Raw genomic sequence first — 12,328 nt, 5'->3', positions numbered from 1 at the left:
CATGTTTTCCTGCAGGGTAGCACTCCCTTCCAAAGCATCCACTTCTCCACTCAGCTTTGTGCCATCAAATATGTTCTATTCCATCAGGTAAAATGAAATATATGCCCATGCATTGTATAATCCAGCAGTGTGGATCTAGCTATGTGCACATACACAGGAAATTACTAATGTTGCTCAAAGGATGTCCCTTAACAGAGTGTTTGTTTATAGCTGTTGTCAAGCATCATTTAAGAAGTTTCTCTTGTGCCAAAAAAAGAACAAGAACTGGTACTCCTCAGTACTGTGTAATTTCTCTATTTAATCCAATCATACTCATTCACGTTGGGATTCTTTTGGTGGTGTTTGGGTTCCCCCTCCCTCCTCTCCTCCCCTCCCCACCCCAGATTGCAGAACTAACAAAGAAAACCTCCTTATCTCATTGGGATTACCACATCAGATCATGGCCCTGCAGCTTCCTGTTTCCAAAATTAGTCTGTCAAAGTTATCTTCTTCAGATGAGGCAAAAGCAACCTCCTATTAGAACAGATGTGAGATAACTCTTCTTTTGTACTGGAGCTAGTGCTTTCTACTTGCTTTGATCTTGTGGCAGGGGTATAGTTTCCTGGTACTAGCTACTTTATGGCTAATTAATTTTCCAGATATATGAATATCAGGTAAGGATTTTTAAGCAATTTTACGAATCTTTTGATCTGAAGATTTCACTGACAACTTGTGAGAATGAGTCTTACTGTTAGTGGTTATCAGCTTTTCTTGTGTGGAACTTCAAATAGAAAACCAAACAAAAAAGACAGGCTATTTTCACATGTGAAGCTACCCTGTCTGTAAAAGCAAAACAAAACAAAACTAGCATTGGGGCTGGTTATCTGATTGTATGAGGAATATGCATAATAGGAGACCCATTTCTTTCAATAGCATCAATCTTTGACCTGCTCAACCTGCAATGATTGTCCTAGCAGGTCTTTCTCTCTGTGTCCTGCTCATAGTCTCTACCAGAGTGCCCCTGCAAACAGCCTGGGCATTTGCCTGATCTGAGATGTCATGGAAGGAGAGAAGGTTACCACAAGACTTTTTTTTAATCTAAAGACCAGGATCTTTAAAAGATATGCACAGTCTGTGGTTTAGCTCGAAATGAAACATAACTTTTACAGCAGTATGATGAAGGTTGGAAGTTGTAGACTCTGGAAATTGAATGAAGCTTATATTTACAGCTAGCAGAATATACACATCGATATTTACAGTATATACAGAAATAGACAAGGTAAAAGGTAATAGAGGAACACAACAGCCCTCCCAGAAACCTGAGTCCCCAGGAGGGGCTCCCAACCACCCCTTCACCTTCCCCCTACCCCTCTCAACCTTACCCCAGTCCCAAGGAAGAATGGAGGTTCAGCCAGGGGGTTAGGAGGCAAAGTGGATTAGCCAAAGAAACGGCAGAGAGGGGTGAGGTTAGAGATGCAGCCCAGAGCTTGCCAGGAGCAAAAGTGTGAGAGTGGTTATCTATGTTTTCATTCTTGTTTTCATACATCTCAGCAAGCCTGTGAGTGAGGTAGACATCACTATTGTTTTCTTTCCACAGCCTCTAATCTTTTTCTTCTCACCAAAACATGCTAGCTAGCTTCAAACTAGCACATAGAGTCTGATGAAACTGTTCAAACTTGAACAAACTCAGAGATGTGAGCAGCTAAAAAGCTGTCTTTGACACTGTCTGTGAGATGTGAAGATAAATGTGCCGCCTCCTCAGTTTCCTTCAGTTCCTTTTCTGAAGTAAGATCCTTGTAGGTCTTTTTCTGCCTCAGCATAGTTTTTTGCCCCTTTTACCTGTGAACTCTCAACCTTGCCAGGAACAGCAGAGCTCTCCAGATGTGGAAAGGAACAAAGGAAAGACAAATACAGTTTTAGTTGCTAAAAGCAAAGTCTTTAGGGAGCAGTTAAAACTACACTGCTCTGTCCCTTGAAGAGGCCTTTTGGAAGAAGAGGGCCACAGCCTCTGCTAATGGACAGTGAAGTGCAAGGGCAAAGACAGCACTAGGGGAAAAAAAGGAAAGGAGGTGGGAGGTAATGGCAGTAGTAAAGAGCTATTATTAGATGCACACACACATTCAGTTACTGTTACAAAGTTGGTACAAAAAATAACCCTGGAAGTTACATTGTTTTGTTTTGTTTGTTTGTTTTACTATTCACCACAATTTGGCAGTACTCTGCAGACTCTTTCAGGTGCAATGTTTCTGATGCCGAGAATGACCATGTGTACTACAACTATCTGAAGGGACGTTGTAGCCAGGTGGGGTTGGTCTCTTCCCCCAGGCACCCAGCAACAGAACAAGGGGACACAGTCTCAAGCTGTGCCAGGGGAGGTCTAGGCTGGATGTTAGGAGGAAGTTGTTGGCAGAGAGAGTGATTGGCATTGGAATGGGCTGCCCAGGGAGGTGGTGGAGTCACCGTCCCTGGAGGTGTTGAAGCAAAGCCTGGCTGAGGCACTTAGTGCCATGGTCTAGATGACTGGCTAGGGCTGGGTGCTAGGTTGGACTGGCTGATCTTGGAGGTCTCTTCCAACCTGGTTGATTCCCTGATTCTATGATTAAGTATTTTTGTGTGCTGACATTGTGGTTGTGGCCTCTTTTAATACCATGTATCAGAAACATATTTTTCTTGGGAATTGGACATTTCCAATCAATTAGAAGTTAAATTGATGGTCAAGGCTTCAGTGCTGGTTTCTGTCACGGTATCTACTGAAGCATGGGTTCTGATCTTGATATTTCTTCTTGCTGTTAGGATGTAAAGGTTCACATTTCTGTTTATTATTTAAATATAAGTCAGACCTGTGGAACCTTATTTTCTCCCAATGTTTCCATACTTGAGCTGGGAGAAGAGGCGACTTCCACCAATGTAGGTTTGTGCAAACAAACATAATATTTTATCAACAACTTGGGGTTTTAGGGCTACAAACTGGTGTGATATAGTCAGTCAATGCAATCATTAAATGTTTTTCCACAAATGGAATATGAAGCATGGATTCCATAGCTAACCTCCATTTGATCTTTGGGGTAAAGATTACAAAAGCTGTGCTAGGTTTGTTCAGGGTTTGTGCTGCTGGTTTGTTTATTTGCTTGCTTGCTTGTGAGGTTTTATTTGTTTTGGTTTTGGGTTGTGTTTGTTTGAAGAAGCAGTAGTATTATTTTCCATTCTAAGAGTATACTCAGAATAAACCAGAGTCCAAATGGGGTCCATAATCTGCTGTGTAACTTCTGCCTGGGTCTCTTGAGGTGTGTTATTTTCTGATGCTCTTTGCTTTACAGGACAGAGAGACATTAAGGGTTTCTTCCTAAGGAATTAGATTCCTCTGCAATTAGCATGTTGAATAACAGATAGCATTACAGAAAGGAGTGGTGTATGAATAAATGCTGCAACTCATGTGACTATCCTAAAGAGTTGTATAAAAAGTTAAAAGGAATAAATTATTATTTGTAAATAAGGATGAATAGGCATGTGCAAGAGCAGCACAAAGATGACATTCAGCTGCTGCCAAGTGAGGACAATAAACCAGCAGAACTGGTGTGCTGAGCTGATGTTTTCTTTAAATCCCATTGTCTCGAGTTTCAAAAGTTCACTGCAAAAGCACTGGGCCAGAACAGAAGTTGTCAGGTCTGATGCATGTTTGTCCAGTGCTTCACCCTCCTCACGCATTCTCTCCCACCCAGCATTACTTCTGAAGCAGAAAATTCATTAGCATAACGCAAATAGATAAGCAAAACTCCATTTTCCTTCTCATTAGACACCTTTAGGATGTGAATACTAAGGCTGATGAGTAGAGTTAATGCAGCAGAATAAAATACCATAAATCAGTGGATTTTCAGCTATGTTTAAGACAGTAAGGAAGAGTTTCTTCTCAGTGCAGTCTTCATCAGCACAGAAAAGGAGGAGAGAATGGTCAAAGAAGCTTGTAGAGAGTGGTTGGTAAAGGGTGGAGACATCTTTTGTATAAAGTTAAGCTTCTGGAATTCAGTGGGTTGTTGGTTGCTGTGCCAGAGAAACAATATGCTATAAACATCTGCCTTTTTCTGGTGGTGCCAGTTTTGTGCTATCTAATCCCTTGAGCACCGGAACGCAAGACAGAGCTGAGGTTGAGTGTGCTACATACTGTGATAACTGCACAAGCTCTGTGAAGGTGTTGCAACAAAACTTTGGTCAGTTTTTCAGCTGTGTCAGCTTCGGCTGCAAAGGCTGAAACGTAGCCTCCCTGCTTCTGTATCCTAGAAAACAGAATTACTTTTATGCCACTCTTGGTCTACTCAAGTCATCCATGGCACCTGCACTGGCTACACCCAAGGACTGTATCTGAAATATTCAAGCATGTTAAAAACCAAAAGATAGTCAAATTGTGGAAGTTTCCAAGATGTCAGTTCACTTGTAGAGTTGTGGAAAGAAACAAGAGGAAGAAAGCCTGATGTTTTCAAGGTCACAAACCAGCAACATAGATGGAAATCTTGTCTACTAATCTCCCTCATTGTACCAGTAAAAGCATATGATATTTGCCCCAAATGTGGAAAGCCCTTCTTTTCAAACCTTCACACACACCAGAAACCATTGTCTGCTTTCTGTACTGTAATACAAAGACTGTGGCACTCTGTGGCACTTGGCTGCTTTTAATTATGGAAGAACAGCTTATTCCCTGTAGCCACAACTCCTCATAGGATATTCACAGAGAGAAACTAAATGCACCTTTCTCTACTATTCTGCTAGAGTTCTTCTAAACCATGGGCCACAGCTGTCCCTAGTGTCCTATTACAAGGTAGGCTCCTGTAGGAACCCATGCTAGCAGGATGCATCTGGAGGAAGGGGATTGAGATGGCAAAGGTATATGTAACTGTCACTAAAGCACAGAAATGCACACGTAGTTCTTTCCAGTGAGCAAGAAGAAAGACATTACAGATTTAGATAGTATTTTGTAAGTTTAAAAAGGTTCCCCCTGGCATATATGTCAGCAGGTGTCTACCAGAACTGGCAGAAATGCCCTGGAATGGGCTGCCCAGGGAGGTGGTGGAGTCACCATCCCTGGAGGTGTTCAAGCAAAGCCTGCATGAGGCACTTATTGCCATGGTCTAGTTGACTGGCTAGGGCTGGGTGCTAGGTTGGCCTGGATGATCTTGGAGGTCTCTTCCAACCTGCTTGATTCTATGATTCTATAAACTTTACCTTGCTTCTGACATATTATATGATCTACATTAGATGTTCTGCTTTTTTAGCTGTTTTTTTAATGCTGAAGTCTGTCGATACACTCAACACAGCGCAGACAAAAGTGTAACAAACCACCATAAGGGTTAGGATTTGACCTGGTTTTGTACAGAAACAAGATACAAAGTAGGCAGTAGCAGTGCAAAACCTCACCTAGACACACATTCATGCTTTTCATCCCTCCCCATCTGATACTGTTGTGAAGTTTTAGCTTCTTTTAAATATTGCTAAGAGAAAACTTCAAATTCTACACTGCAAGGGTGCGGGGGAACTGTCTCCACACGAGTCTTAGCATGGCTTCCTCTCTGACTCCAAAAGTACTAGACATAGGTGGGGGTGCCTGAAACTAAGGCCACAATGAATCATTTGATGGCTCCCTTCTAGACCTCTCAGAAGACAGCAAAGGCAAGCTTAAATGACTTTTCCAATTACTCAGATGCAGAAGAAGGAGATAAGGCAAGAAAATGGAACAGTATATGGGGAAAAGAAGGTGAAGCAGTGACAGCAAAGGCCATCAATAACTGGTTTGAGATTTTGGAGATGGAAACATCTAGCCCCGTACCTGACAATTTGGCCCTATCAGGACCAGAGAAAACTTCCTTCAGTTTCTCCCTCCACTCCCCGCCCAGCAAAAGCAGAAGGATGTGCTCTCCTTTGCTTAAGCTTTCTGATACTGCTCTGGGCAGTAGGAAAAAGCAGTGTGAGAGCAATGAACGTGGGACTGCCAAATGCACGAGCTGTTTTTCCCAAGCGACACTTGCGTTCTGCATACCTTCTGTTCTGCGGAGCAGTTCTTCACAGCTAGTGTTCCCCAGGCAGACACAGTTAGGCCAGCTTGTTTCATGAACTCAAATTTAATGGGCTCAAATGGAAGACAGTGTATTGTTTGATTGTTCTTAAACTACAGAGACAGGAAAGGAGGGCGCTCCAGCGGCGTGCTTTGTATTTCACAGCCATTCTTTGCCATTTGGACTCCAATTTCTCTTCCTTTTTTTTTTTTTTTTAAATTTCTCCCCCCATAATTTTGCAATGCAGTAAAAAACAAAAGAGACAATGAAGAACATACATACAGTCAGCTGGACTTCTCTGCCATGTGCACATTCTCAATGATGTTGTTAATGTTCTTGCTTAGAATTACAGGGTAGCTCTGCCCCTCCATATCCCAGCATTCCCAACAAAATCACATAGAATCACAGAGTCATAGAATCAACTAGGTTGGAAAAGACCTCCAAGATCATCCAGGCCAGCCTATCCCCCAGCCCTATCCAGTCAACTAGACCATGATTGTGGTGGTTTGGATGTTCCCCACCCCCCCACACTCTAGAAATCACCCAGACTAGACTCAGCCAGCTCTGGAAATATGAATGAAGCTTATATTTACAGCTAGCACAATAGACAAGCAGATGTTTACAGTTTATACAGTTATAGACAGAAATTGACAAGGTAAAAGGGAATACAGAAACACAGCAGCCCTCCCAGAAACCTGAGTCCCCAGGAGGGGCTCTCAACCACCCCTGCACCTTCCCCCTACCCCTCTCAACCTTACCCCAGTCCCAAGGAAGAATGGAGGTTCAGCCAGGGGGTTAGGAGGCAAAGTGGATTAGTCCAAAATGGAGGGTGAGGTTAGAGAGATGCAGCTCAGCCAGCAGCCCCAGTGAGAGTGGTGCTGAGTGTCTTATCTATGTTTTGACTTATGTTTTTATGCATCTCAGCAGGCCTATGAGTGAAGTAGACATCACCATTGTTTTCTTTCCACAGCCTGGAATCTGGTTCTTCTCACCAAAACATTCTAGCCTGCTTCAAATTAGCACAAAAGATGTAAATTTTTATTTATAAAATGTCCTTTAAGGAAATTATAAAAGATAACTTGAATTATTTAGGCTTAATTCATTAGGCTTACTAAGTGCCTTTCTGTTGTATGTGCTTCTCTTCTCTGAAGGCAAAAAGACAGAAACAAAATAGAGACTTCAGCTTCTTTGGGTCACTGAGTCCATAGGCAGGCTATGCAAAGATGGAAGCCACTGTATTTCAAACTACAGCTGGGCCTTTAATAATAGAATCACAGAACAGTTTGTGTTGGAAAGGACCTTAAAGACCACTTAGCTTCAAGCCCTCTGCCATGGGCAGGGATACATTCCACTAGATCAGGTTCCACTAGACTATTCCTCATCCTGTTACTACACTCTCTGATAAAGAGGCCCTCCACATCTTTCCTCTAGTCCCCCTGCAATTCCAAGTGTAAGAGTACACTTCATAGTACACTGGAGCAGCTGCTTCCCTTATTCTGCAACACACGACTAAAATAGCTCATGCCTGTCTTAGGCTGTAGATGACTGAAACTGCCAACAGCCTTTCCCTTAGCATCTTAATGAAGCATTCTTGTATGTAGATCTAAGCAAGAATACAGAGAACTTCTTGTTTTATCAGTGCAGCTCGGAAGGTTTTGCCCTGATGTGATGCATCTAGCATATATACACAAAATCATGCTGGACAAAATGCCTTCACAAATGGCTGCTGAGTGCTTGCCACGTTTGCCAGATCAGGAATCCAGCTACACCTCACCGTGTTTATGAGACTGAGCAGTCAGATAAAGGCTGAGATACAGAAGACAACAAACCATAGAGTAATTAGCTCTCATTAAACCTCATCTTTCTTCACTACTCTAAATCTAATCCAAGCTTTCAGCACAGCATATAACCTGGGGCTATATCCTTGGATAACCACTGAAATTCCTAAATCCTAGTGTGCTAGTTTGAAGCAGGCTAGAATGTTTTGGTGAGAAGAACTAGATTCCAGGCTGTGAAAGGAAAACCATGGTGATGTCTACTTCCCTCATAGGCCTGCTGAGATGCATAAAAACATAAGTCAAAACACAGATAAGACACTCGGCACCACTCTCGCTGGGGCTGCTGGCTGAGCTGCACCTCTCTAACCTCACCCTCCGTTTTGGACTAATCCACTTTGCTTCCTAACCCCCTGGCTGAACCTCTATTCTTCCTTGGGACTGGGGTAAGGTTGAGAGGGGTAGGGGGAAGGTGAAGGGGCAGTTGGGAGCCCCTCCTGGGGACTCAGGTTTCTGGGAGGGCTGCTGTGTTTCTGTATTACCTTTTACCTTGTCTGTTTCTGTCATAACTGTATCTACTGTAAATATTGTGCTAGCTGTAAATATAAGCTTCATTCATATTTCCAGAGCTGGCTGAGTCTAGTCTGGGTGATTTCTAGAGTATGGGGGGGGCAGGGAACACCCAAACTGCCACACCAGAAAAGTATGTTCTTTCAGAAGCTGCAGTAGGACTATTACTGCAAGGAGAGGCAGATGCATTTTGGTGTGGCTGTGCATGCATTACTGATTGCATCTTCCAGTCTGTTTAAAAACAAGAATCAAATATGGATTCATTTGTGTTGCTGCCCTCAGACACTATTTGGAGAATGTCTCAGAAATGTCAGCTCCTGCTAGAGAAGCTGGGAGGAGGAGCAGTTAGCTGAAATCTGATCTCCTCCAATCTGCAGGATAGCTTGCCATTGCTCTTCATGGAAAGGTGCTTTCTGCTAACAAAACCCCAGCATAACTTATTTCCCAAATGCACTCAGTGTATGGGGGATGCAACAAGGAAACAGTAGATTGGTAGTCCCTTTTAAAAAATACCACTGTCTAGCCTGTGTGCTAACAACCAAGTCACCAAAGGCCTTCTCAGATCCATTCCTTTGTAAAGATTGAGGAGAGAAGAATGGGATCTACATTGGACAGTAGAGCAACAGGATTTCTGGGAAGCTGTAACCTAGATTGTCTTTCGAGACTACTCAAGCACAACTCTGTGGTTCACATTAAGGGATTTCCTGCTCAACGTTTTCAGCTGATTCCAGCTGTAGCAATATGTGGTAAAGGAAAGCACAATCTACTGGGCAGGGCAAATGTGCTGTGCCAGAAAGAAATTACTCACAAGTTGAAATTTTGTTTGGAGCACATTTTCCACCCTCAGATAAAGGAAACTGTCAGCAAAGTGCACAGAACAAAGATGCCTGTGGCTCACAAAACAGATTAATGGGGTTTTACTAGTGTGCCTAGATTGAGTTGAGTATAAAGGATAAAAGACATCTCAGACCATCTCTGGTGAATTAAGCACAGTGTTCAGCTGTGGTTATGCTAGCCATTGATATTTGGAAGATAATTTCTGTTGGAATTTATCAGATCTGTTGTTTTTTTTTTCCAGCAAGCTTTATTTTCAGTGTAGCTAGTCACTGTGGGCCAAGAAGAAGGCATGCACACATATAAAAGCCTTGGGCTGTATTTTAATAGGGATCCCTACAGCTTATCATTGCTGGTTTATGTAATTGTCTGGAAAAGGTCAGCATAGTTTGTGCAGTGAACAACTGAAGCTGAAAATTTAGATTATTTTTTCCCCCCACTGGACTTGACTAAATGCAGTATGAAAAAGGGATTCTAAAAAAAAAAAAACACCAAGGCAATTCCAGCCTCAGGCCTTTGCACCTTTGCACTTAAGTTGTTGTGAAACTTACTAGCAAAGTTACTCCCAAATAACAGTTGGTTACAAAATGTTTGCCTTAAAGACAAAAGATGTTTTTAGATCTGTAGCTCTAAGGCCAGCCTCATATTACTTGGTTGGTTTGTTTCCATATCTCTTATTAATTCTGTGCTAGAATATCTGTAATTTTGGCTTTGTTATCTCTAGCACCTATGAAAACAGTCATCTTAAGTGTGGCTTTTTATGGTGAGTATTATTCTCTAATTCATTCTATAGCTTTAGCATAGTATTTAAACTATTTGTTTTGCTTTGAACGTTGTGCAGTTGTTCAGAGGACCTGACTGGTTGCTTCAGTACATCTCAGAGGAGGACAGGGCTGAAAGACGGTTCCTGCTGATAGGTGAGTAAAGGTGGCCTCTGCTGTCACAGGGAAGAGCAGGAAGAAAAATTTAAGGGCAGCATTTATTTGAATCAAAGAACACGATGGAAGAAGACTTTGAGGAAGATATTTGAACATGGCACTTGGTCCTTGAGGAGCTGGGGAAAGAAGCCAGCCCTCGTGTTGGACTAAGGTAGGACTGAATGATCTTGGAGGTCTCTTCCAACCTGGTTGATTCTGTGATTCTATTCTGTGATCCTGACACCTTGCCTCCAAAGCCAAAGCAAGCTTGAAGGAAACTTAGAGCAATGGCAACAGGACTGAAAACAGTCCAGAGATGGCACTAGCAGAGGGTACCACCCTTAAGGTTCTTAAGCACTTTTCTCTCTTATTGTTTAATATGTAATAGATGGAGTGCAAAAGCTTTGATTCTAGTGTTCCTAGGGGAAAAAAGCAAGTTCAAATCATGTCTTGTTAGTCTTGTTTTCTGTATTAGGGAAACTGGAGATATGCACAATGCAAACATAGATGAATTGTTATGAAAACATGCACTTCTTGATGAGCAATAGGAGTAACTTCTCAAACAGATATGAACATTTTCCTTCAACAGTCTCCCAAGCTGTGTTTCTACCAGGGGAGCCTGGAACTAATTCCCATCCCTTTGATTAGCCCTTGCATCAACCCATTGCAATGTACCATCCTGGTACTGAGTCAAGTGAAGCCTCAGATACACGTCTGTGCTGGGAGAGAGTTGCAGGATTTTTCAGGAGGTCACACAATGAGAGTGACCAGGAATCAAAACATGTTATGGTCCTGGTAGGTAGCATATCTGAACTTTGAGGTAAATATGTCACAGATGTTCAAAGTTTGAAGTTGTGTTTGTTATGTAAAGAGCCTAGCTACTCAAATGAGAAGAAAATGCATATAGGAGGCTTTCTTTCTAATTGCAGAGGTAGGCATAAAGACTACCTTTTGACATACCAAATATAATTGTCATAAAATATTAAATAAGCACGTGAAGAGTGAGCTGCAGCCAAAGCAAGAGTTTTATCTCTGAAAGCAGTGCTCTGTAGGTGAAGGGAGATGCATACCAGATTTACTCAAGGCAGCAGAAGCTCTAAGACCCCATCAGAATGAAACTAGAAGGGAAGTTTTTGTTTCAGTAGGGTTCATATATTTTCCTGGAATTTATTTCCTCTTTGTAGCCTTGTTTTGCCCGAAATAGGATACAGTAAAATAGGTTAATTATTCATCTTTGAATTGTGCCTCATAATGACTATGGCTTTCTGAGAACAGAACACCTGCACGTACATTAGTTTCATTTGGAGAATAATAAGCTTATAAATAGGGCAGCCAATCACATTTCACCTCCCCTGAGCCTTACAACTTTATCAAGCATTTGCATGTACATGGCTAGAGAAGTGCAAAGGACAGATAAAAGCCTGCAACACCATCTGCTGCACTTGTGAAGAGGTATATCCTTCAGCAAATGTTAGCCAGGACCACTGTACATAACCAGTTTGCAGAGATGTTCACACACCTGACAGAGCTGCTCTTTCCTCTAACAAAGCTTGAAGATGCAGAAGGCCACAGAAAGCTAAACTTTTGGAATCAATAGAAAAGTGCAGTCCAGAGTTTGTCCTAGCAGGAAATATTCCTTGGGAAAAGGAGGAAAAAAACCCAAAAGGCCCTTGCCTGAAGATGAAGTTGTGAGATGAAGATTGGCCTTTGTGGTCCTTCCGTGCCAGGGCTGGTCATACAGTGAAATGCAAAGGGGCCCTGCAGGGGAGGTAGCAAGAGCTGGTTTTGTATTGCCTCCCGAGCTTGTCTGCTTGTTCTGAATAAGTTTGTGTCCCAGCAAAAAAATACAGAAGAAAATACAGGCACAAAAATTATTTCCCTGTGTATAAGAGAACAAGGCTGGACTCTGCACAAGAAATAGAGAGGGTAAGATACTAATCCTGATACAGACTGGCCTTTGTGGCTATGACCAGTTCCTCTGTCCTAGAACTGCCTGCTGGGGTCCAAATGCTGACTTTTGTCAGAAGATGAAATGCTAAGTAAGCAAACAAGTCAGAAAAATCACCCTCTCAAAGTGAGTGAGTGCATGACACTGTAAAACAGCATGAAAGGGCACCTAAGCCAAACTGGAAGTACTTGCGAGGGTGTGAGTGGTGAGCGTTAGTCACCAGCGCTCTCTGTGCTCCGCTCCACACCCTGGCGGACCCTGGCT

Source organism: Pogoniulus pusillus, chromosome 5, assembly GCF_015220805.1.
Source record: "Pogoniulus pusillus isolate bPogPus1 chromosome 5, bPogPus1.pri, whole genome shotgun sequence".
Taxonomy (NCBI): Eukaryota; Metazoa; Chordata; class Aves; order Piciformes; family Lybiidae; genus Pogoniulus; species Pogoniulus pusillus.
The sequence above is the reverse complement of the archived record's forward strand: the minus strand, read 5'-3'. Positions refer to the sequence as shown.